Source organism: Pongo pygmaeus, chromosome 4 (genome assembly GCF_028885625.2).
Source record: "Pongo pygmaeus isolate AG05252 chromosome 4, NHGRI_mPonPyg2-v2.0_pri, whole genome shotgun sequence".
In the NCBI taxonomy this organism is placed as follows: Eukaryota; Metazoa; Chordata; class Mammalia; order Primates; family Hominidae; genus Pongo; species Pongo pygmaeus.
This window is the reverse complement of record NC_072377.2, coordinates 74,496,685-74,520,404: the sequence shown is the minus strand read 5'-3', so window position 1 is coordinate 74,520,404 and position 23,720 is coordinate 74,496,685. Positions and strand designations below refer to the sequence as shown.

The 23,720-nt window shown below is 47.5% G+C and overlaps 1 long non-coding RNA gene and 1 other non-coding gene across 2 annotated transcripts in view; one reads left to right on the top strand and one right to left on the bottom strand.

Moving 5' to 3' along the window:
* Window positions 1-23,720, top strand: part of LOC129037566 (uncharacterized) — a 45,208-nt gene that overhangs the window by 2,057 nt on the left and 19,431 nt on the right. Inside the window, exon 3 of the long non-coding RNA XR_008502843.2 lies at window positions 5,484-5,548. This is a non-coding gene — a long non-coding RNA (uncharacterized LOC129037566). The remainder of the gene's footprint in view (window positions 1-5,483; window positions 5,549-23,720) is intronic.
* Window positions 4,026-4,157, bottom strand: LOC129037721 (small nucleolar RNA SNORA76). Its single transcript, XR_008502946.1, has one exon. It is a non-coding gene; the product is annotated as a small nucleolar RNA SNORA76 (small nucleolar RNA).

The window sequence follows — 23,720 nt, the reverse complement described above, 5'->3', positions numbered from 1 at the left end:
ATAAGTTATTTTTGTTTTTTGTTTGTTTGTTTGTTTTTTGAGACGGAGTCTTGCTCTGTCGCCCAGGCTGGAGTGCAGTGGCGCCATCTCGGCTCACTGCAAGCTCCGCCTCCTGGGTTCACGCCATTCTCCTGCCTCAGCCTCCCAAGTAGCTGGGACTACAGGCGCCCGCCACCAGGCCTGGCTAATTTTTTGTATTTTTTAGTACAGACGAGGTTTCACCATGTTAGCCAGGATGGTCTCGATCTCCTGATGTCGTGATCCGTCCTCCTCGGCCTCCCAAAGTGCTGGGATTACAGGCGTGAGCCACTGTGCCCGGCCGAGTGGACATAAGTTTTAAACTCATTTGGGTGAATACCAAGGAGCAAGACTGTTGGATCATATAGTAAGCGTGTTTACTTTTGTAAGAAACCGCCAAACTGTCTTCCAAAGCTGCTCTACCATTTTGCATTCCCATCAGCAATCCTCACAAGCATTTGGTGTTGTCAGTTTTTAAAAAAATTGTAGCCATCCTATTAGGTATGTAGTGGTAACTCACTGTTTTTTGATTTGCAATTCTCTAATGACATATGATATTGAGTATCTTTTTCTGCGATTATAATCTGTATAACTTATCTGGTGAGGTATCTGTTCAGGTATTTTGCCTAGTTTTTATTTTGTTTTGTTTTTTGAGATAGGGTCTCACTATGTTACCCATGCTGGAGTGCACCGGTGTGATCATAGCTCACTGTAACCTCAAACTCCTGAGCTCAGGCAATTCTGCCTCAGCTTCCCAAGTAGCTAGGACTATAGGTGTGAGCCACTGTGCCCAGCTAATTTTTTTATTTTTTATTTTTTGTAGAGATGGGATCTCACTATGTTTCCAAGGCTCATCTTAAACTCTTGGCCTCACAAAGCACTGGGAATATATATATATATATATGTATATATATATTTTTTTTGGGATGGAGTCTCGCTCTGTCACCCAGGCTAGAGTGCAGTGGCTCGATCTCGGCTCACTGCAACCTCTGCCTCCCGAGTTCAAGTGATTCTCCTGCCTCAGCCTCCCAAGTAGCTGGGACTACAGGCGCCCGCCACCACACTGGCTAATTTTTGTATTTTTGGTAGAGACTGGGTTTCATCATATTGGCCAGACTGGTCTCAAACTCCTGACCTTGTGATTTGCCCGCCTTGGCCACCCAAAGTGCTGGGATTACAGGCATGAGCCACCACGCCCGGCCGCACTGGGAATATTATAGGCATGAGCCACTTTGCCCAGCCTTTGCCCAGTTTTATTTTTGTTTTGAGACAGGGTCTCTATTACCCAGCTAGTGTGCAGGGGTGCAAACATGACTTACTGCAGCCTTAATCTCTGGGTTCACCAGAGCCACCGCATCTGGCCTCAGACTAATATTCTTCTTTTTATTTATTTTTGTTTGTTATTTCTTTTTTCTTCTTTTGTTGTTTTTATTTGTTTTTTTGACTAATATTCTTAATAGTACATTTTGTCATGTTTATTTTTAATTTTTATGCATACATAATAGTTGTACATATTTATGGGGTACATGTTATATTTTGATACAAGCATGCAATGTGTAATGATCAAATCAGAGTAATTGGGATATTTATCTCCTCAAACATTTATCATTTATTTATGTTAGAAATGTTCCAACTCCACTCCCTTAGTTATTTTGAAATATACAGACTGGGTATGGTGGCTCATGCCTATAATCCCGGCACTTTGGGAGGCCAAAGCAGGAGTATCATTTGAGACCAGGGGTCCGAGATCAGCCTGGGCAACCTGGCAAACCCCATCTCTACAAAAAATACAAAAATTAGCTGGGATTGGTGGTGTGTACCTGTAGTCCTAGTTACTCAGGAGGCTGAGGTGGGAGGATCGCTTGAGTCTGAGAGGTTGAGGCTGCAGTGAGCTGTGATTGTACCACTGCACTCCAACCGGGGTGACAGAGCAAGACCTTGTCTCAAAAAAAAAATTTAAAAAAGGCCGAGCATGGTGGCTCATGCCTGTAAGGAGCTCAAGGATTGCTTGAGCTCAGGGATTGCTGGAGCTCAGGAGTTCAAGACCAGCCTGGCCAACATGGCGAAACCCCATCTCTACAAAATATACAAAAATTAGCCAGGCATGGTGGCACAAGCCTGTAATTCCTGCTACTCGGGAGCCTAAGGCAGGAGAATCACTTGAACCTTGGAGGCAGAGGTTGCAGTGATTCGAGATCGCGCCACTGCATTCCAGCCTGGGCGACAGAGCGGACTGTTTCTCAAAAAAAAAAAAAAAAAAAAAGGAAATATATAAATATATACAATAAATTATTGTTAACTATAGTCACCCTAGGCCAGATCTAGGCTACGGAACACTAGATCTTATTCCTTCTATCTAATAGTACTTTTGTACCCATTCACTGTGATCTTTTTTTTAAATTTTAAAATTTTTGTATTATACTTTAAGTTCTAGGGTACATGTGCATAATGTGTAGATTTGTTACATAGGTATGCATGTGCCATGTTGGTTTGCTGCACCCATCAACTCGTCATTTACATTAGGTGTTTCTCCTAATGCTACCCCTCCTTCAGCCCTTCACCCCGCTGACAGGCCCTGGTGTGTGATGTTCCCCACCCTGTGTCCAAGTGTTCTCATGGTTCAGTTCCCACCTATGAGTGAGACCGTGTGGTGTTTGGTTTTCTGTCCATGTGATAGTTTGCTGAGAATGATAGTTTACAGCTTCATCCATGTCCCTGCAAAGGACATGAACGCATCCTTTTTTATGGCTGCATAATATTCCACGGTGTATATGTGCCACTTTTTTTTTTTTTTTTTTTTTTTTTTTTAGGTGGAGTTTCACTATTGCTGCCCAGACTGGAGTGCAATGGCAAGTGATTCTCCTGCCTCAGCCTCCCAAGTAGCTGGGATTACAGCCATGTGCTACCACCCCTGGCTAGCTTTGTATTTTTTTTTAGTAGAGATGGGGTTTCTCCATGTTGGTCAGGCTGGTCTCGAACTCCAGAGCTTACGTGATCTGCCCGCCTCGGCCTCCCAAAGTGCTGGGATTATAGGCGTGAGCCATCGTGCCCGGCGCCACATTTTCTTAATCCAGTCTATCATTGGTGGACATTTGGCTTGGTTCCAAGTCTTTGCTATTGTGAATTTCTGTTCTGACAAGTCTTTTTGATATTCCTTTCTTCAAATTCAGGCTATATATTTGGAATTACGAAATAATTAAGATGACTTTTACACCCTTTAAATGCCTTAGGCATTTCCTGGGTTTCCATTGTATTTCAAGGAAACTACAAAGATTTACTACTTCATCTTATAAGAGATAATGAAAATAATTAGATTTGCTTGGCATTTTCTAGATTTTAACTAATCCAAAACTTTTGTCAGAGCTATTTTATCTGCCAAACCCAGAATATTTTTTTAAATGGACAATTCAAGAGCTCTATTTTGCTTTTCTCTTTTATTTATTTAATTTTTTTTTTTTTTTAAATAGAGATAGGGGCTCACTATATTGACCAGGCTGGTCTTGAACTCCTGGCCTCAAGTGATCCTCCCATTTTGGCCTACCAAAGTGCTGGGGATTACAGGCATAAGCCATCACACCCAGCCCTATTTTGCTATTTTTTTAGTGAAAATATACTTTAAGTTTGAGAGACATATTTATATTCATTTATAAAAGTTGAATCACTAACTATAGGCCAGGTGTGGTGGCTCAGGCCTGCAATCCCAGCACTTTGGGAGGCTGAGGTGGGCGGATCACCTGAGGTCAGGAGTTCGAAACCAGCCTGGCCAACATGGCAAGACCCCTGTCTACTAAAAATACAAAAAAATTAGCCAGGCATTCTAGTGCACGCCTGTAGTTCCAGCTACTTGGGAGGCTGAGGCAGCAGAATTGCTTGAACCTGGGAGGCAGAGGTTGTCCAGTGAGTGGAGATCGTGCCACTGCACTCCAGCCTGGGCAACAGAGCCAGGCTCAGTCTCAAAAAAAAAAAAAAAAAGCGGACACATTAACTATCAATTTTCTTTTTCGCCTCCTTGTTGCTCGCGGTTAAAAGGACCATCCGCGGGGGGCCAGGCTGCCCTATTTATGCGCAAGCATGTGCTCTGGCGCTGCAGCCTGACCCCAGACACCAGGCAGAGGCGCGGTGGGGTACAAAGGCAGCTTTTTTTTTTTTGAGACGGAGTTTCACTCTGTCGCCCAGGCAGGAGTGCAGTGGCACGATCTCGGCTCACTGCAACCTCCACCTCCCGGTTCAAGCGATTCTCCTGCCTCAGCCTCCAGAGTAGCTGGGATTACAGGCACACATACCATGCCTGGCTAATTTTTAGTAGAGACGAGGTTTCGCCATGTTGGCTAGGCTGGTCTCGATCTCCTGACCTCAAGTGATCCACCCGCCTCAGCCTCCCAAAGTGCTGGGATTACAGGCGTGAGCCTCAACTGGTTTTAAGAAAAATTTTTGTTTCTATGATTAAATACCCTTGTGAATTGATATCATAATATACTTTGTGGTATAAATTAAGGGAACTCGTCTGGGTGCAGTGGCTCACGCCTGTAATCCCAGCACTTTAGGAGGCCGAGGCGTGTGGATCTCCTGACGTCAGGAGTTCAAGACCAGCCTGGCCAATATGGCAAAACCCCATCTCTACTAAAAAATACAAAAATTAGCCGGGCTTGGTGGCGGGTGCCTGTAATCCCAGCTACTAGGGAGGCTGAGGCAGGGAGAATTGCTTGAACCCAGGAGGCGGAGGTGGCAGTGAGTTGAGATGGTGCCACTATACTCCAGCCCGGGTGCGATAGCTAGACTCAATCTCAATTTTTTTTTTTTTTTTTTTGAGATGGAGTCCTGTTCTGTCACCCAGAGTGGAGTGCAATAGTGTAATCTCAGCTCACTGCAACCTCCGACTCCTGGGTTCAAGCGATTCTCTTGCCTCAGCCTCCTGAGTAGCTGGGATTACAGGCGCCCACCACCACGCCCAGCTAATTTTTTTGTATTTTTAGTAGAGATAGGGTTTCACTATGTTGACCAGGCTGGTGTCGAACTCCTGACCTCGTGATCTGCCCGCCTCAGCCTCCCAAAGCGCTGGTATTACAGCTGTGAGCCACCGTGCCCGGCCTTAGACTCCATCTTTAAAAAAAAAAAATTAATTAAACTAGCAGTTGTCAATACTCTCACAGTTGATCCATATTGTGTTCCATTTTTTGTAGAGATGAGGTCTTGCTATGTTGCCCATGCTGGTCTTAAATTCTGGGCCTCCAGCAAGCCTCTTGCCTTGGCCTCCCAAAGTGTTGGGATTACAGGCATGAGCCACTGCACTGGGCCCGTATTATGTTCTTATTGACTAAATACTTATAAATTGATATGTAGTATACTTTAACAGAGGATTCTAGCTTTTTCCATTCTATTATTATTATTGTAGTAAATCAACTACAGCCATTAAGTTTTATTAACCACAAGAGACCTCTGACTTTTTTCTCCTTGTATTTGCCTAGATGCTCCAGTTACAAGCGACAGATCCAAAATTGTCTTCTGGAAGAAACATCACAAAACTTCAAAGGTATGTTGTCAAACTCTTGAAGAGCAAGAAAAAGGAAAAAAAGAAAGGAAATTAAAAAGCTTCAAAGGGTTAGTTAGTCTTAGTTGTTGCTATTACTGAGAATACAGCTATGGGAGCAGGCTTCTCAGTTTTAGCTCACATTGTTACCCATTGTATACACGCATGTCAGAACTCAGGTAATTGAGTCAGGAATCCCAGGAACTTTTTGGTTCTAGGAGTAGATGACTTTATGGAAGCAGATTGCTTAATTCAAGACATTCCAATCAAGATTGGTGCTTATGAAATTGGGCTACAGGTTTACATTCAGTTTGATTGGATTAACTGCATATTTGGTTTAAATGACTCTTAGACACTTGGAAGCATACCTACAAAATTTACCAAAATTACGGGTTGTGTCCCTTATGCTAACGTAATGTTACTGGTTTTTTGTTTGTTTGTTTGTTTGTTTTGAGATGGAGTCTTACTCTATGGCCAGGCTGGAGTGCAATGGTGCAATCTCAGCTCACTGCAACCTCCGCCTCCTGAGTTCAAGCGATTCTCCTGCCTCAGCCTCCCGAGTAGCTGGGACTACAGGTGCACGCCACCACGCCCGGCTAATTTTTGTATTTTTAGTAGAGACGGGGTTTCACCATGTTGGCCAGGATGGTCTCGATCTCTTGACCTTGTGATCCACCTGCCTCGGCCTCCCGAAGTGATGGGATTACAGGCGTGAGCCACCCAGCCCGGTCAGTAATGTTACTGTTAATGTAGGTCTTGACGAGAAGAAGGAATGAGGCCTCTGGAAGTGGTTTATATGCCATTTTGGGAATTTAATCATATTGCTAGTCTTTCAGATGACTGAATGTTCTGTCAACCCTATGCCTGTTGAAATACAAATCTTCAATTAGCAGTCAGACACAATGGTTTCCATTCCTTCATGTACACGTCTCAGCCTTGCATTGGAGGTGCCTAGTTTAGAATGCTGTGTTAGAAACCGCCCTTTACAGTGGAATTGGCAAATGAAATTGTGTAGACAAGATTGTCTGCTATACTTGCTGAACAAAAAAAGCTTTAATTCATTTGCTGCAATCATGCTGGACAACAGAATCACTTTAGGTTATTTACTGACTAAACAAGGTGGTGCTTAATACCAACTACTAACAGCTGTTGCATTTGGAGAAGCACTTCAGACTAAATCAAGAGATCTCAGTGTAAAATCCAAGAATAGGCTGGGCATGCACGGTGCTTCATGCCTGTAATCTTAGCACTTCGGTAGGCCGAGGTGGGAGGATTGCTTGAGCCCAGGAGTTCCAGACCAGCCTGGGAAATGTAGTGAGACCCTGTCTCTACAAAAAATAAAAATTAGCTAGGCATGGTGATACAATGCCTGAGTAGTCTCAGCTACTCAGGAGGCTGAGGTGGGACGATTAAATTAAATAAAATCCAAGAACTAAGCCAATCCAAGTCAAGGTGGGGAAAACCAATCTGTGGAATTTTTTTTCTTTTATTTCTTTTTTCTTTTTTTGAGGCAGGGTCTGTCACCCAGGCTGGAGGGCAGTGGTGAAACCACAGCACACTGCAGCCTGGACCTCTCAGGCTTAAGCAATCCTCCTGCCTCAGCCTCCTAAGTAGCCGGCACTGCAGGCGTGCAACACTATGCCCAGCTAATTTTTAAACCTTTTGTGGAGACAGGTTCTCGCCATGTTGCCCAGACTAATCTGTGGAATCTTTTAGCAGGATTTGGGCTTTTGCTGATTTTGGATATACTGTAAACATTATTTAAGTTGTTGCTAATGGTTGCTGTTGTCAAGTTATTGTTAGCAGGTATTTTTTTTTTAGATGAAGTCTCATTCTTGTGGCCCAGGCTGGAGTGCAATGGTGCGATCTCGGCTCACTGCAACCTTCACTTCCCGGTTCAAGTGATTCTCCTGCCTCAGCCTCCCGAGTAGCTGGGATTACAGGCGTCTGCTGCCACAGCCGGCTAATTTTTGTATTTGTAGTAGAGATGGGGTTTCACCATGTTGGGCAGGCTGGTCTCGAACTCCTGACCTCAGTGGATCTGCCCGCCTCGGCCTCCCAAAGTGCTGGGATTACAGGCGTGAGTCACTGCACCCGGCTGTTAGCAGGTTATTTTATTTTATTTTTAAAATACTTGCCCACCCTTCATCTGCTGAATTTTTTTTTTCTTTGAGACAGAGTCTCATTCTGTTGCCCAGGCTGGAGTGCAGTGGCACAATTTCAGCTCACTGCAACCTCTGCTTCCCAGGTTCAAGTGATTCTCATGCCTCAGCCTCCCCAGCAGCGGGGATTATAGGCATGCGCCACCACATGTGTATTTTTAGTAGAGATGGGGTTTTGCCATGTTGGCAAAGCTGGTCTCGAACTCCTGACCTCAGGTGATCCACCTGCCTCGGCCTCCCAAAGTGCTGGGATTACAGACGTGAGCCATAGCACCCGGCCATGAAATTTTATTTTACTTATTTGCTTATTTTTTGTTAGCACGTTGTAGTTTTTAAAAGGTATTTTAGTTTATTTTTTTGAGACAGTCTCCCTCTGTTGCCCAGACCAGAGTACAGTAATGTGATCTCAGCTCACTACAACCTCCGCCTTCTGGGTTCAAGCGATTTTCGTGCCTCAGCCACCTGAGTATCTGGAATTACAGGCAGGCGCCACCACACCCAACTAATTTTTGTGTTTTTAGTAGAGACAGGGTTTCACCATGTTGCCCAGGCTGGTCTCTGACTCCTGGCCTCAAGTGATCCGCCCACCTTGGCCTCCCAAAGTGCTGGGATTAAGGCGTGGGCCACCGCGCCCGGCCCGTACGCAGGTTTTGAAGTGCCAGTTGTTGTGCAGCCACCATCTTGTTTTATGCATTCAGCAATTCTACAACAAAAAATTAAGATTACTCTGATAAACAAAATGGAATCTTGTGAGAATGACATCTGAAAGAATCTAAGATGGTAGCTAAGATTTCAGAACCTGATCATGTGTTGACCCTTTGTGAGGTCATCCTGTTGTCTCAGGAAGAGGGACTATAAAAATTAATTTTTCACTTACAATAGCACTTGCTTAGGAATTATCGAAACTATTGCTTCATTGCCATAGGCTCTAACTACTGAAGCTGATAAAATATCATGAACTTTGAATGACCCTCAGACGCCAGGCTTTTACTAGACCAAAGTGAAGACTCATTTTTGACTAATGCAAAATGGAACATCTTTTATCTTTTATTTTTTATTTTTTATTTTTTTTGAGACGGAGTCACACTCTGTCGCCTACCCTGGAGTGCCGTGGCGCAATCTCGGCTCACTGCAACCACCGCCTCCCAGGTTCAAGTGATTCTGCTGCCTCAGCCTCCTGAGAAGGTGGGATTACAGGTGCCCACCGCCATGCCTGGCTAATTTTTGTATTTTTAGTAGAGATGGGGTTTCGCCATGTTGGCCAGGCTGGTCTCAAACTCCTGACCTCCGGTGATCCGCCCACCTTGGCCTCCCAAAGTGCTGGGATTTCAGACATGAGTCACTGTGCCCAGCCAGAACATCTTTTAATCAAGTAGTTCTCAACTGAGAAATGTTTTGTCCCATGAGAGACATTTGGTTATGTCTAGAGACATTCTGAGTTTTCCCAACTGGGATGGCATCTAGTGGGTAGAAACTAGAGATGCTGCTAAACATCTTGCGATGCACAGGGCATCCCTCACGGCCACCCACCATACACAAAGAATTATCCAGCCCAAGATGCCAATAGTGCCAATAGTGCCGAGCGTGAGAAATACCGTCAACTATGTACAGACTCATACATAGACTCATTTCTACTCAGAATGCTAATTATCAGTGCTTAATTAGCATAACCACTATGGATTACCTGCTCTCTTTATAACACTTAAAACTTCTGGCCAAGTGCTGTGCCTCACGCCTGTAATCCCAGCACTTTGAGAGGCCAAGGCAGGTGGATCACTTGAGGTCAAGAGTTTGAGACCAGCCTGGCCAACATGGTTAAACCCCGTCTCTACTAAAATACAAAAATAAGCTGGGTGTGGTGGTGCACGCCTGTAATCCCAGCTACTCGGGAGGCTGAGGTAGGAGAATCGCTTGAATCCGGGAGGTGGAGGTTGCAATGAGCCAAGATCGCGCCACTGTACTCCAGCCTGGGCAACAGAGCAAGACTCCAGCTCAAACAACAACAACAACAACAACAATGACAACAACCAACCAAACAAACAAAAACTCCTGACTTTTCTCCTCAGGGAACTATTAATATTCAATGTTCCCTCTCCTGACCAAGTTAATAATGTCAACTTCATACCGGTTACTGCTCTAGATGCTAAGGGTATTGCTCTGAATATAACAGATCAGATCCCCGCTCTCATGAAGCTTACACTCTAGTCGGAGAGGCTAAACAAGTGAATAAGTAAGTAGAGGGAACAAACCAGGTAAAACTAAGTGGTGGGCAGAACATTAAAAGAAAGTGACACAAATAGAGTGGTTTGGTAACTACTTTAGACTTTGGTCAGGAATTGTCTCTCTGAGGAGGTGACATTTAAACTGAGGCTTAAATGACAATAAGGAGAACATCCCAGGTAAAGGAAGTACTCCATGAAAAACAAAGATAGAAATGAGCTTGTCATATTCAGAAAAGCTAGTGTGGCTAGAGTATAGAGGAGAAGTAGTAGAGATGCGGTTGAAGATGTTGGAAAGAGTAGGATTATACAGGTACTGTAAACCAAGGTAAGGAGTCTGGGCTATGATAAGTGCACTGGAAGCCTTTGCAGGGGTTAAGCCAAGGTGGGACATGATCTGGTTTATCTTTCAATCAGAAACTGAAGCATCATGCAATATACCTTTGTAACAAATCTGCACATGTACCCCCAATTCTAAAATAAAAGTTGAAAAAGAAAAAAAAAATAGGGTAAATATGAAAAAAAAAAAAGAAAGAAAAGAACAGTTAAAAGTAATATAAGAATGATAAAGTAAAGCTGGGTGCAGTGGCTCACGCCTGTGATTACAGCACTTTGGGAGGTTGAGACAGGTGGATGTCTTGAGCCCAGGAGTTCAAGGTTAGCCTGGGCAACATGGTGAAACCCTGTCTCTACAAAAAATACAAAAATTAGCCAGGTGTGGTAGTGCACACCTGTAATCCCAGCTACTTAGGAGGCAGAGGTGGGAGGATTGCTTGAGCCTGGGAGGTCAAGGCTGCAGTGAGCCAGGATCACGCCCCTGTACTCCAACTCCAGCTTGGGTAACGGAACAAGACTCTGTTTAAAAAAAAAAAAAAAAAAAAAAAGAATGGCAAAGGGCAAATTATATGAAAATAAGGTAAAAATAATAACAAACGAACAAAAAGATTACCTTAGCCACTATGGGGAGAATATATGGGGTAAGGGGAGGATGAAGGAGAGGTGGGAGGAGAAGAGAAGCAAGGGGGCCAGAAAGAGGCTATTGTAAGAGACCAGGAAAGATGACGGCTTCGATGGACTATTAGAGATGGACAGAAAGGGATGAGCCAGCATATGTTGTGGAAGTGGAATTGCTAGGTCTTAATGATTTGCATGCTTGAGTGAGAGAAATAGGAATCAAGGATGACTCCTGGGTTTTGGCTTGAGTAGATGAAATAGAAAAGACCAAGAGAGGACCACCTTTTAGAGGGTAGCAGGTTTTGGATAGGATATTACGAATTCTGAGGCCAGGCGTGGTAGCTCACGCCTATAATCCCAGCACTTTGGGAGGCCGAGGTGGGTGGATCACCTGAGGTCAGGAGTTTGAGACCAGCCTGGCCAACATGGTGAAACTCCATCTCTACTAAAAAAACAAAAATTAGCCAGGCGTGGTGGTGGGCGCCTGTAATCCCAGGTACTTGGGAGGCTGAGGCAGGAGAATCGCTTGAATCTGGGAGGCAGAGTTTGCAGTGAGCTGAGATCGTGCCACTGCATTCCAACCTGGGTGACAGAGTGAGACTCCCTCTCAAAAAAAAAAAAAAAAAAAGAAAGAAAGAAAGAAAGAATTCTGCTGTATTTGGAATGCTTAGAGATATACAGGACCCAGCCAGGGCAACATAGTGAGACCTCATCTCTACAAAAAATTCCTTAAAAAATTAGCCTGGTGTGGAGGCATGCACCTGTGATGCTGGCTACTTGGGAAGCTGAGGCAGGAGGATCATTTGAGCTAAGGTGGTTGGGGCTGCAGTGAGCCATGATCATACCACTGTACTCCAGCCTGAGCGACAGAGTAAGACCCTGTCTCAAAAAAAAGATATACAAGAGGTGAGGTCTACTAGTCTACCAGACAGAGGTCAGGATGGGAGATATAATCCCTTTTTGCTGTAGAGGGCCTTTTATGCCTGACACAGATGAGATCATCTAGGGAAGGAACATACAGAAGAGTAGATGCCCAGAAGCAAGGTCTGGGCCTTCTATATTTAAAGACGGAGTGGAGGAAGAAAAGCCATCTAAGAATATTGGGCAAGAACACCAGAGAGGCAGGAGAACTGATTGTGGTATCTCAGAAAAGAGAAGGCAGTGTTTCACAGAGGGACTAGTGATTTAACATGACAGACTAATACACACGTATCTTGGTTACTTCCTCAAGCTCTGCCAAAACAATGGTTTTTAAAAGATGCATGATGGCCAGGCACGGTGGCTCACACCTGTAATCCCAGAACTTTGGGAGGCTGTGGAGGGAGGATCATTTGAGCCCAAGAGTTTGAGACCTAGGCAACATAGTGAGACCCTGTTTCAGAAAAAAAAAAAAAAAAATTAGCCGAGCATGGTGGTGGGCGCCTGTAGTCCCAGCTATTCAAGAGGCTGATGCGGGAGGATTACTTGAGCCTGGGAAGTTGAGGCTGCAGTGAGCTATCATCATGCTACTGTACCCCAGCCTGGGTGACAGAGTGAGACCCTGTTTCAAAACAAAAAACAAAAAACAAAAACAACAAAAAGAATTGGTTGTTGACATTTTTAGCTGGATGAAAATATTTTTAAAATATAAAAAATAATTTAAAAAAGAAAAGAATTGGTTGATTCCATCCTGCTCAGCTGAGTGCAGTAAGAGCACAACCTCTCCTTGGTCCTGGCAGATGACTAGAGGTTTATGTTCTGGAGTGGCTGAACTAAAGGGGTTCTGGATTTCAGGAGACCAGGCAAGCTGAGAGGGGCTTTAAGTAAAATTGTGCATACCAAATGGTAAGACCTCCAGTCGCCTTCTCCCACCCAGTCCCCAAAAGGCTGGCAGCTGGACTTATACCCTTCTAAGTGAGGTAAGAGAATGGTTTCTGGGGAATGGATCAGCCCAACAGAAAAAGTTCTAAAAATATTGATGGTTAGGAAAGGTCCCCATGAAATGACTGGGCCACCATTTGGTTACCCTTATACTGAAGTTCACCACTTGACATGCTTGCACACTGACACAGAGCTTCTAATACATATATATATAAAGAGATAGATAGAGAGAGAGAGAGAGAGAGAGAGAGAGAGAGGATCTTGCTATACTGCCCAGGTTGGTCTTAAACTCCTGGGTTTAAGTGATCCTCCTGTCTTAGCCTCCCGAATAGCTGGGATTACAGGCATGAGTTACTATGCTTGGCCTAATCTATATGTATGTATATCTTAGCCTCTCAAATAGCTGGGATTACAGGCACAAGTCAGTATACCTGGCCTATTCTATATATATAGATATATATAGATCTATAGCATTACTGGGCTTGGGGTGTCCCCTGGAGAGAGAAAGAAAGAGAGAGAGGCGGACAGAGTCTCACTCTGTGGCCCAAGCTACAGTGCAGAGGTACGAACATGGCTTCTCTGCAGCCTCGACCTGTCAGTCTCAAACCATCCTCCCACCTCAGCCCCCCAAGTAGCTTGGACTACAGGCAAGTACTACCACACCCCACTCATTTTTGTATTTTGTAGAGATGGTGTTTCACCATGTTGCCCAGGCTGGTCTCAAATTCCTGAGCTCAAGCGATCTACCTGCCTTGGCCTCCCAAAGTGCTGAGATTACAGGTGTGAGCCATTATGCCTGGCCAATATGTGTTTTTTTTTTTTTTTTTTGAGATGGAGTCTTGCTCTGTCGCCCAGGCTGGAGTGCAGTGGGCACAATCTCAGCTCACTGCAAGCTCTGCCTCCTGGGTTCATGCCATTCTCCTGCCTCAGCCTCCCAAGTAGCTGGGACTACAGGCTCCCGCCACCATGCCTGGCTAATTTTTTTGTATTTTTAGTAGAGATGGGGTTTCACTGTGTTAGCCAGGATAGTCTCCATCTCCTGACCTCGTGATCCCATGATCTGCACACCTCAGCCTCCCAAAGTGCTGGGATTACAGGTGTGAGCCTGGCCTGTTTTTTTCTTTTTCTTTTTTTTTTTTTTTGAGACAGGGTCTTACTCTATCACACAGGCTGGAGCGCAGTGGTACAGTCACGGCTCACTGCAGCCTTGACCTCCTGGGCTCAAGCAGTCCTCCCACCTCAGCCTCCCAAGTAGGTGGGACTATAGGTGTGAGTCATCACATCTAATTTTTTAATTTTTTGTAGAGATGAGTTCTCAATATGTTGCCCAGGCTGCTTTGGAACTCTTAGGTTCAAGCAATCCTGCCTCAGCTTCCCAATGTGCTGGGGTTACAGGTGTGAACCACCATACCCAGCCTTAATCAATATATTATTATTTTTTGAGACCGAGTCTCACTCTGTTGACCAGGCAATGGTGTGATCTTTGGGCTCACTGCAACCTCTGCCTCCTGGGTTCAAGCAATTCTCCTGCCTCAGCCTCCTGAGTAGCTGGGACTACAGGAGCGTGCACCTGTAGTGCCGCCTGGCTGATTTTTGTATTTTTCGTAGAGATGGGTTTTCACCATGTTGGCCAGGCTGGTCTCGAACTCCTGACCTTGTGATCCACCCACCTCAGCCTCCCAAAGTGCTGGGATTACAGGTATAAGCCACTGCACCTGGGCTCAATATTTTATTTTATATTATTATTTATTTTATTTTATTTTTGAGACAGAGTCTTGCTGTCATCTAGGGTGGAGTGCAGTGGCACGATCTCAGCTAACTACAACCTCTGCCTCCTGGGTTCAAGTGATTCTCCTGCCTCAGACTCCTAAGTAGCTGGGATTACAGGCCTGCGCCATCACGCTTGGCTAATTTTTGTATTTTTATTTTTTTATTTATTTATTTTTTTTTTTAAGTAGTTTTTTTTTTTTTTTTTTAAATTTATGAAGTATTTATTGATGATTCTTGGGTGTTTCTCGGAGAGGGGGATATGGGAGGGTCATAGGATAATAGTGGAGAGAAGGTCAGGAGATAAACACATGAACAAAGGTCTCTGGTTTTCCTAGGCAGAGGACCCTGCGGCCTTCTGCAGTGTTTGTGCCCCTGGGTACTGGAGATTAGGGAGTGGTGATGACTCTTAAAGAGCATGCTGCCTTCAAGCATCTGTTTAACAAAGTACATCTTGCACCGCCCTTAATCCATTTAACCCTGAGTTGACACAGCACATGTTTCAGAGAGCAGGGGGCTGGGGGAAAGGCCATAGATCAACAGCATCCCAAGGCAGAAGAATTTCTCCTAGTCAGAACAAAATGGAGTCTCCTATGCCCACCCCTTTCTACACAGACACAGCAACAATCTGATCTCTCCTTCCTTTCCCCACACTTCCCCCCCCTTCCTTTCAACAAAACCGCCATCGTCCTCATGGCCCGCTCCCGATGGTCGCTGTCTCTTCGGAGCTGTTGGGTACACCTCCCAGACAGGGCGGCCGGGCAGAGGCGCTCCTCGCTTCCCAGATGGGGCCGCCCGGGCAGAGGCGCTCCTCGCTTCCCAGACGGGGCCACCCGGGCAGAGGCGCTCCTCACTTCCTCCCAGACCGGGTGGCAGCCGGGCAGAGGCGCTCCTCACCTCCCAGACGGGGCGGCCGGGCAGAGGCACTCCTCACTTCCGAGAGGGGGCGGCCAGGCAGAGGCGCTCCTCACTTCCTCCCAGACGGGGTGGCGGCCAGGCAGAGGCGCTCCTCACCTCCCAGACAGGGCGGCCGGGCAGAGGCGCTCCTCACTTCCCAGACTGGGCGGCCGGGCAGAGGCGCTCCTCACTTCCCAGACTGGGCGGCCGGGCAGAGGCGCTCCTCACCTCCTAGACGGGGTGGCCAGGCAGAGGCGCTCCTCACTTCCCAGACGGTGTGGCGGCTGGGCAGAGGCGCTCCTGCCTTCCCAGATGGGGCAGCCAGGCAGAGGCGCTCCTCACTTCCTCCCAGACGGGGTGGCGGCCAGGCAGAGGCGCTCCTCACTTCCCAGAGGGGGCGGCCGGGCAGAGGTGCTCCTCACTTCCTCCCAGACGGGGTGGCGGCTGGGCAGAGGCACTCCTCACCTCCCAGACGGGGCGGCCGGGCAGAGGTGCTCCTCATCTCCCAGACGGGGCGGCCGGGCAGAGGTGCTCCTCACTTCCCCCCAGACGGGGTGACGGCCGGGCAGAGGCACTCCTCACCTCCCAGACGGGGCGGCCGGACAGAGGCGCTCCTCACTTCCCATACGGGGTGGCAGCCGGGCAGAGGCGCTCCTCACTTCCCAGATGGGGCAGCCGGGCAGAGGCGCTCCTCACCTCCCAGACGGGGCGGCCAGGCAGAGGCGCTCCTCACTTCCCAGACGGGGTGGCCGGGCAGATGCGCTCCTCATCTCCCAGACGGGGCAGCCAGGCAGAGGCGCTCCTCACTTCCTCCCAGACGGGGTGGTGGCTGGGCAGAGGCACTCCTTACCTCCCAGACGGGGCGGCCGGGCAGAGGTGCTCCTCATCTCCCAGACGGGGCGGCCGGACAGAGGCGCTCCTCACTTCCCAGACGGGGCGGCCGGGCAGAGGTGCTCCTCACTTCCTCCCAGACGGGGTGGCGGCCGGGCAGAGGCGCTCCTCACCTCCCAGACGGGGTGGCCGGGCAGAGGCGCTCCTCCCTTCCCAGACGGAGTGGCCAGGCAGAGGCGCTCCTCACCTCCCAGAGTGGGCGGCCAGGCAGAGGCGCTCCTCACTTCCCAGAGTGGGCGGCCGGACAGAGGCGCTCCTCACTTCCCATAGGGGGTGGCAGCCAGGCAGAGGCGCTCCTCACTTCCCAGATGGGGCAGCTGGGCAGAGGTGCTCCTCACTTCCTCCCAGACGGGGTGGCGGCCAAGGCAGAGGCGCTCCTCACCTCCCAGACGGGGCGGCCGGGCAGAGGCGCTCCTCACCTCCCAGACGGGGCGGCCGGGCAGAGGCGCTCCTCACCTCCCAGAAGGGGCGGCTGGGCAGAGGCGCTCCTCACTTCCCATATGGGGTGGCAGCCGGGCAGAGGCGCTCCTCACTTCCCAGACGGGGTGGCGGCCAGGCAGAGGTGCTCCTCACCTCCCAGATGGGGCAACCGGGCAGAGGCGCTCCTCACTTCCTCCCAGACGGGGTGGCGGCCAGGCAGAGGCGCTCCTCACCTCCCAGACGGGGCGGCTGGGCAGAAGTGCTCCTCATCTCCCAGACGGGGCAGCCGGGCAGAGGTGCTCCTCACTTCCTCCCAGACGGGGTGGCGGCCGGGCAGAGGCACTCCTCACCTCCCAGACGGGGCAGCCGGGCAGAGGCGCTCCTCACTTCCTCCCAGACGGGGTGGCGGCCGGGCAGAGGCGCTCCTCACCTCCCAGAAGGGGTGGCCAGGCAGAGGCGCTCCTCACCTCCCAGACGGGGCGGCCGGGCAGAGGTGCTCCTCATCTCCCAGACGGGGCAGCCGGGCAGAGGCGCTCCTCCCTTCCTCCCAGACGGGGTGGCAGCCGGGCAGAGGCGCTCCTCACATCCCAGATGATGGGCGGCCAGGCAGAGGCGCTCCTCACTTCCCAGATAGGGCGGCCGGGCAGAGGGGTTCCTCACATTCCAGACGATGGGCGGCCAGGCAGACATGCTCCTCACTTCCTAGACGGGGTGGCGGCGGGGCAGAGGCTGTAATCTTAGCACTTTAAGAGGCCAAGGCAGGAGGCTGGTAGGTGGAGGTTGCAGCGAGCCGAGATCACACCACTGCACTCCAGCCTGAGCACCATTGAGCATTGAGTTAGCGAGACTCTGCAATCCCAGCACTTCGGGAGGCCGAGGCAGGCAGATCACTCGAGGCCAGGAGCTGGAGACCAGCCCGGTCAACACGGCGAAACCCCGTCTCCACCAAAGATACAAAAACCATTCAGGCGTGGCGGCGCGCGCCTGCAATCCCAGGCACTCGGCAGGCCGAGGCAGGAGAGTCACAGGAGCCCGAGGCAGGGAGGTTGCAGCGAGCCGGATCATGGCAGTACAGTCCAGGTTCGGTAACAGCGGGAGACCGAAAAAAGAAGGAGAGGGAGACCGAAGAAAGGGGAGAGGGAGAGGGAGAGGGAGAGGAGGGAGAGGGAGAGGGAGAGGAGGGAGAGGGAGAGGGAGAGGGAGAGGGAGAGGGAGAGGGAGCTTAAGTAGTTTTTCAGATTATGATTCCTTTGTATTTTTAGTAGAGACGGAGTTTCGCTTTGTTGGACAGGCTGCTCTCAAACTCCTGACCTCAGGTGATCTGCCTGCCTAAGCCTCCCAAAGTGTTGGAATTACAGGTGTGAGCCACCGTGCCTGGCCCTAATCAATATTTTAATGCCTTGGGATAGGAGGAGGAACAAGATGGCTGAATAGAAGCCTCCACCTATTGTCCTCCCTGAAGGAACGCCAAATTTGACAACTGTCTTACACACAAAAAACTTCATAAGAACCAAAAATCAGCTTAAGTACCAGCTTAGCCACAGTGGGGAAGAGCACTGAGTGGGCTCTTGGGGTCCTTGATTCCAGGCCTTGGCTCTTGAACAGCATTTTTGGACCTACCCCGGGCCAGAGGGGAGCCCACTGCCCTAAAGCATGAGTCCCAGGCCTGGCAGCATTCACCACAAGCTGATTGAAGAGTCCTTGGGCCTTAAGTGAACTTCGTCAGTACCCTGGCAGTACTGTCTGTGGGCCTGTGGTGGTGGACATGGGGAGAGACTCCTCTGCCTGGGGAAAGGGAGGGAAGAGTGAGAAGAGCTTTGTTTCGTGGTTTCAGTGCCAGCTTAGCTGCAGTAGAATAGAGCACCAGGTAGATTTCGAAGGTTTCCAACTCCAGGCCCTGCTACCAGACAACATCTCTGGACCTGCCTGGGGCCTGGGGTAACTCATTGCCCTGAAGGGAAGGACACAAGCCTGGCTGGCTTCACCACCTGCTGATTGTAGAGGCCTCGGGCCTTGAGCGAACATAGGCAGAAGTCAGGTAGTGGTTGCAGCAGGCTTTGGGCAAGACCTAGTATTGTGCTGGCTTCAGATGTGACCCAGAGCAGTCCTAGTGGTGGTGGCCACAGGGATCCTTGTGTCACCTATTCTCCCAACTCCAGGCAGCTCAGCAGAGAGAGCGAGAGACTCCATTTATTTGGGAGAAAGTAAGGAAAGAGAACAAGAATCTCCTCCTGGTAATGCAGAGAATTCTTCTGGATTTTAACCAAGACCACCAAGGTGGTGCCTTCATGAATCTGCAAGATCTACAGCATTACTGGGCTTGGGGTGTCCTCTAATGCAGATATGGTTGCAGTAACCAAAAACTTAGATCACAACACGCAAGGCCCTTTGGGAAGCCTTTCCAAGAAGGGCAGGTACAAACAAGCCCAGACTGTGAAGACTGCAAAAAATACCTAAGTCTTCAATACACAGACACTGACAAACATCCACAAGCTTCTAGACCATTTAGGAAAACATACCCTCACCAAATTAACTAAATAAGGCACCAGGGGCCAGTCCCAGAGAGACAGAGATAAGTGACCTTTCAGACAGAATCCAAAGTAGCTGTTTTGAGGAAATTCAAAGAAACTCAAGATAACACAGAAAACGAATTCATAATCCTATTAGGTAAATTTATTTATTTTTATTTTTTGGAGACAGTCTCTCGCTCTATCCCCCAGGCTAGAGTGCAGTGGCGTGATCTCAGTTCATTGCAACCTCCGCCTCCCGGGTTCAAGTGAGTCTCATGCCTCAGGCTCCCACCGAGCAGCTGGAATTACAGTCACCTGCCACCACGCCTGGCTAATTTTTGTATTTTTAGTAGAGACAGGGTTTTGCCATGTTGGCCAGGCTGGTCTCAAACTCCTGACCTCAGGTGATCTGCCACCCACCTCAGCCTCCCAAACTGCTGGGATTACAGGCGTGAACCACCATGCCTGGCCCTATTAGATAAATTTAACAAAGAGATTGAAATAATTAAAAAGAATCAAGCAGAAATTCTGGAGTTGAAAAATGCAATTGACATACTTAGAAATGTGTCAGAGTTGCTTAGCAGCAGAATTGATTAAGCAGAAGAAAGAATTAGTGAGATTGAAGACAGGTTATTTGAAAATACACAGAGGAGACAAAAGAAAAAGGAATTTTAAAAAGTAAAGCATGCCTACAAGATCTAGAAGACAGGCCGGGCGCGGTGGCTCATGCCTGTAATCCCAGCACTTTGGGAGGCCAAGACGGGTAGATCACAAGGTCAGGAGATCGAGATCATCCTGGCTAACAAGGTGAAACCCCGTCTCTACTAAAAATACAAAAAATTAGCCGGGCGTGGTGGCGGGCACCTGTAGTCCCAGCTAGTTGGGAGGCTGAGGCTGGAGAATGGCATGAACCCGGGAGGCGGAGCTTTCAGTGAGCTGAGATTGCGCCACTGCACTCCAGCCTTGGTGACAGAGCGAGACTCCATCTCAAAAAAAAAAGATCTAGAAGACAGTCTCAAAAGGGCAAATCTAAGAGTTTTTGGCCTTAGGAGGTAGAGAGAGAGAGAGATAGGGGTAGAAAGTTTATTCAAAGGGATAGTAACAGAGAACTTCCCAAACCTAGAGAAAGATATCAATATTCAAGTATAAGAAGATTGTAAGGCCGGGCGTGGTGGCTCACGCCTGTAATCCCAGCACTTTAGGAGGCCGAGGCGGGCAGATCACCTAAGGTCAGGAGTTCGAGACCAGCCTGGCCAACATGGTGAAACCCTGTCTCTATTAAAAATACAAAGATTAGCTGGGCCTGGTGGCAGGCGCCTGTAATCCCAGCTATTTGGGAGGCTGAGGCAGGAGAATCACTTGAACCTGGGAGGCAGAGGTTGCAGTGAGCTGAGATCACACCATTGCACTCCAGCCTGGGGGACAAGAGTGAGACTTCATCTCAAAAAAAAAAAAAGAAGATTGTAGAAAAGAGAAAAAAAAGAAAAAGAAAAAAAACCCCAAAAAACAAACAAACAAAAAAGAAAGTTGTAGAACACCAAGAATTTAACCCAAAGACTACCTCAAGGCATTTAATAAACTCTCAAAGGTCAAGGATAAAGAAAGAATCCTAAAAGCAGCAAGAGAAAAGAAACAAATATTAATAACATACAATGGAGCTCTAATTCATCTGGCAGCAGAATTTTCAGTGGAAAATTTATAGGTCAGGAGAGAGTGGCATGACATATTTAAGTGCAGAAGGAAAAAACCTTTTACCCTAGAAATAGTATATCCAGCAAAAGACATCCTTCAAACATGAAAGAGAAATAGCCTTTCCCAAATAAACAAAAGCTGAGGGATTTTTCATCAACACCACACCTGTCCTACAAGAAATGCTAAAGGGAGTTCTTCAGTCTAAAAGAAAAAGATGTTAATGAGCAATAAGAAATCATCTGAAGGAACTGGGTGCAGTGGCTCATGCCTGTGATCCCAGCACTGTGAGAGGCTGAAGAGAGAGGATCGCTTGAGCTCAAGAGTTTGAGACCAGCCTGGGCAACATAGTGAGACCTCATCTGTACAAAAAAGTTAAAAGAGTTAGCTGGGCGTGGTGGCACATACCTGTAGTCCCAGCTACTTGGGAGGCTGAGGTGGGAAGAATGCTTGAACCTGAGAGTTCAAGGCTGCAGTGAGCTATGATCGTGCCACTGCTCTACAGCCTTGGCGACAAAGCAAGACCCTGTCTCAGCAACAGCAACAACAACAAAAGAAATGATCGGAAGTTACAAAACTCACTGGTAATAGTAAATACACAGAAAAATACAGAATAATATAACACTGCAATTGTGGTATGTAAACTACTCATTTCTCGAGTAGAAAGATGAAAAGACTGATCAAAAATAACTGCAACAAATTTTCAAGACATAATACAGTAAGATATGACTAGAAATAGCAAAAAGTTAAAAAGTGGGGAGACAAAGCTAAAGTATAGAGTTTTCTTTTTTCTTTTTTTTTTTGAGACAGAGTCTTGCTCTGTCGCCCAGACCAGAATGCAGTGGCGCCATCTCGGCTCACTGCAAGCTCCGCCTCCCGGGTTCATGCCATTCTCCTGCCTCAGCCTCCTGAATAGCTGGGACTACAGGTGTGTGCCACCACGCCCGGCTAATTTTTTGTATTTTTAGTAAAGACAGGGTTTCACCGTGTTAGTCAGGATTGTCTCGATCTCCTGACCTTGTGATCTGCCCGCCTTGGCCTCCCAAAGTGCTGGGATTACAGGTGTGAGCCACCGCGCCCGGCCCTAGTTTTCTTTTTGCTTGTTAGTTTGTTTATGTTCTGTGTTATAATCAGTTTAAAATAATGGGTTTTTAAGGTATTATTAGCATGCCTCATGCTAACCTCAAATCTAAAAACATACAACATAAACACGAAAAGTAAAAAGCAAGAAATTCAACATATGACTAGAGAAAATCGCCTTCACTAAAAGGAAGACAAGAAGGAAGAAGGAAGAGAAGACCACAAAAGATTCAGAAAGTAACAAAATGGAAAAATAAGTTCTTACTTATAAATAACATTGAATGCAAATGGACTAGACTCTCTAGTCAAGACCCAGAGTGGCTGAATGGATTAAAAAAACAAGACCCAAAGATCTATTGCCTCCAAGAAACACAATTCACCTGTAAAGACACCCATAGACCGAAAATAAATGGAGGGAAAAAGATATTCCATGCCAATGGAAACCAAGAAAGAGTAGGAGTAGCTATACTAATATCAGACATAACAGATTTCAAGGCAAAAACTATGAAAAGACAAAGGGTCAGGCACGGTGGCTCATGCCTGTAATCCCAACACTTTTGGAGGCCAAGGTGGGCGGATCACCTGAGGTCAGGAGTTCGAGACCAGCCTGGCCAACATGGGGAAACCCCGTCTCTCCTAAAAAAAATGCAAAAATTAGCCAGGCGTGGTGGTGGGCGCCTGTAATCCTAGCTACTCAGGAGGCTGAGGCAGGAGAATCACTTGAACCTGGGAGGCAGATGTTTCAGTGAGCCGAGATTGCACCACTGCACTCCAGCCTGGGTGACATAGTGAGACTCTGTCTCAAAAAAAATAAAATAAAGTAAAATAAAAATAATAAAAAGAGACAAGGTCATTATATAATGATAAAGGGGTCAATTCAGCAAATGATATGATAATTGTAAATATATATGTACCCAACACTGGAGCACCCAGATACATATAAAGCAAATTTTATTAGAACTGAAAAGAGAGATAGACCCCAATACAATAGTAGCTGGAGACGTCAGCACCCCACTTTCAGCATTGGACAGATCATCCAGACAAAAATACAACAAAGAAACTTTGGACTGAATCTACACCATAGACAGTGGACGTAATAATATTTACCTAACATTTCATCTAACAGCTGCAGAATATACATTCTTCCCCTCAGCACATGTATCTTTTCAAGGACAGACCATATGTTAGGCCACAAAACAAATCTTAAAACATTCAAAAGGTCGGGTGCGGTGGCTCACACCTGTAATCCCAGCACTTTGGGAGGCCGAGGTGGGCGGATCACGAGGTCAGGAGATCAAGACCATCCTGGCTAACATGGTGAAACCCTGTCTCTACTAAAAATACAAAAAAAATTAGCCGGGCGTGGTGGTGGGTGCCTGTAGTCCCAGCTACTTGGGACGCTGAGGCAGGAGAATGGCGTGAACCTGGGAGGCGGAGCTTGCAGTGAGCCGAGATCGCACCACTGCCCTCCAGCCTAGGCCACAGAGCGAGACTCCACCTCAAAAACAACAACAACAACAACAACAAAAAACATTTAAAAAACTGACATAATATCAAGTACTGGAGTAAAAATAGAAATCAGTAATAAGGATTTTTGGAAACTATATAAATACATGAAAGTTAAGCAATATTGCCGGGCGCGGTGGCTCACGCCTGTAATCCCAGCAATTTGGGAGGCCAAGGCAGGCGGATCACCTGAGGTCAGGAGTTTGAGACCATTCTGGCC